Raw genomic sequence first — 2,288 nt, forward strand, 5'->3', positions numbered from 1 at the left:
TTTTTTTTTTTTTTTTCTTGTTGCCCAGGCTGGAGTGCAATGGCACGGTCTCGGCTCACTGCAACCTCCACTTCCCGGGTTCAAGCAATTCTCCTGCCTCAGCCTCCCGAGTAGCTGGGATCACAGGCGTGTGCCACCACACCTGGATAATTTTTTTGTATTTTTATTAGAGTCTGGGATTCATCATACTGGTCAGGCTGGTCTCAAACTCCTGGCCTCAGGTGATCGGCCCGCCTTAGCCTCCCAAAGTGCTGGGATTGCAGGTGTGAGCCACCGCGCCCGGCCAGGATTTTTTAAGAGCGCTGTGGTCAGACGTCGGCTTGATTGGAAAGATGATATTGACGCTGTACGTTTTTTCAGGCCTCTCTGCTCTTTTTCTCTCTCTGGGATCCTGCTTCTCCCCCGGGAACTTCTCCGTTGACTGACACTCTCTTCTCGAACCCCTGGTAATTACATGCTCGGGCCTCTGGCCGCCTCCTTTCTTGTTGGCATAATTTTTGCAGAGGATCAGATGGAGCTTCACTGGCCTTTTCGGGAAATGTGAGATCGCCCCAAACCGGCTCCTGGAAGAGCGCTTCTTCCCTGGCTCCCGCTCTCCCTTCCTGCTTTGTCCTCTTTGTTCTCTGCAGGTCCCTGGTGCCTTTAAATACGCTCCGCTTCGAGCCCCGCCTCCCCCTGGCGGTCGGAGGGTGGAAAATTACTAGAAGGCGCCTTTTCACAAGATGGCGCCGAAAGCGAAGAAGGAAGCGCCCGCCCCTCCTAAACCCGAAGCCAAAGCGAAGGCTTCGAAGGCCGAGACGGCAGTGTTGAGAGCTGTCCACAGCCACAAAAAAAGAGGATCCGCACGTCACCCACCTTCTGGCGGCCCAAGACACTGCGACTCCAGAGGCAGCCCAAATATCCTGGGAAGAGCGCCCCCAGGAGAAACAACTTGACCACGAGTTCCGCTGACCACTGAGTCCGCCATGACGAAGACAGAAGACAATGACACACCTGAGTTCACTGTGGATGTTAAAGCCAACAAGCACCAGCTCAAACAGGCTGTGGAGACGCTCTGTGACACTGATGTGGCCAAGGTCGACACCCTGATTCGGCCTGAGGGAGAGGAGGCGTGTGTTCCACTGGCTCCTGATTACGGTGCTTTGCATGTTGCCGACAAAATTGGATCATCTGAACGAGTCCAGCTAGCTAATTCTAAATATATATGGACCGCAGAAGATAAGAAAGAAAAGAAAATTACTAAAAGGAGACATCAGAGGTAAGGTAAGAAGGATTCTGGTCTCTATGGCCAAATTTTTGTTAGGATTCAGGACCTTCTCCTGGGCTTCTTTGTGGACTTCCTTGCAAAATTCTGTAGTGAACTAGAGTTTATAGCCAGAAATTAGAAGGAAGTGTAACAGATCTAGCTTTATCAGAAATGAATGTCTTGTTCATTCACATGGCTCTTTGGAAACATTCAGACAGCCACTAGATGTCTGCTCAGCCACCAGCCTAAAATCTAGTCCACAGCCTCTGTGAGATTGACCTGATAAGAGTCTTTCCCTGTGCCCTTAAGATGTAAATTTCCCACCTGTCTTTTCTAGAATTTGGTAGTTATATTTTGAAAATACAATCTTCAGGGAGATGACTGTCATCGGAAAAAACCAAGGAGACGGAAGAACCATGCTTAGCTTTTTAGTTTTTTTGCTTTTGCGATATTTTTGGTGCTTGCCTGATATGTCAACAAGAAAAACACTTGTTGAACAACAAGAAAAATAGTGGCTAGCTTTGTTTAATATCATGAAATGTTCATGACCAGTTCAAGAATAATTGTTAAGAATAAGTGAATGGAATAAGATGTGAGATCAAGTTTGTAGATTTTTTCCAATAATTATTATACATCATATATATATATATATATATATATAATTTTTTTTTTTTTGAGACAGCATTATCACACTGTCAGCTGGGCTGGAGGGCAGTAGCCTCACATAGCTGTAGCTCACTGCAACCTTTGAGCTCTGGGGCTCAAGTAATCCTCCTGCCTCAGCCTCCTGAGTAGCTGGGACTAGAGGCATGCACCACCATGCCTGGCTAATTTTTAATTTTTTTTTACCTGCTGTGTTGCCCAGGCTAGTCTTGAACCTGGGCTCAAGTGATCTCCTGCCTCAGCCCCCCCAAAGTGCTGGGACTACAGGCCTAATCCACTATGCTTCAGCCTATATGTCCTATAATAATATGTCTATTTAAAAATAGTTTCAAAAATAGTTTTGGTAACTTGAAACCTTCAAGTGAAATTAAGTAATAAA

At 46.5% G+C, this 2,288-nt stretch overlaps 1 pseudogene; it reads left to right on the top strand.

The window, feature by feature from the left end:
• Positions 1–722: 722 nt before the first annotated feature.
• Positions 723–1,561, top strand: LOC119467628 (annotated as a pseudogene).
• Positions 1,562–2,288: the final 727 nt, after the last annotated feature.

Source organism: Cebus imitator, unplaced genomic scaffold (genome assembly GCF_001604975.1).
Source record: "Cebus imitator isolate Cc_AM_T3 unplaced genomic scaffold, Cebus_imitator-1.0 Scaffold312, whole genome shotgun sequence".
In the NCBI taxonomy this organism is placed as follows: domain Eukaryota; kingdom Metazoa; phylum Chordata; class Mammalia; order Primates; family Cebidae; genus Cebus; species Cebus imitator.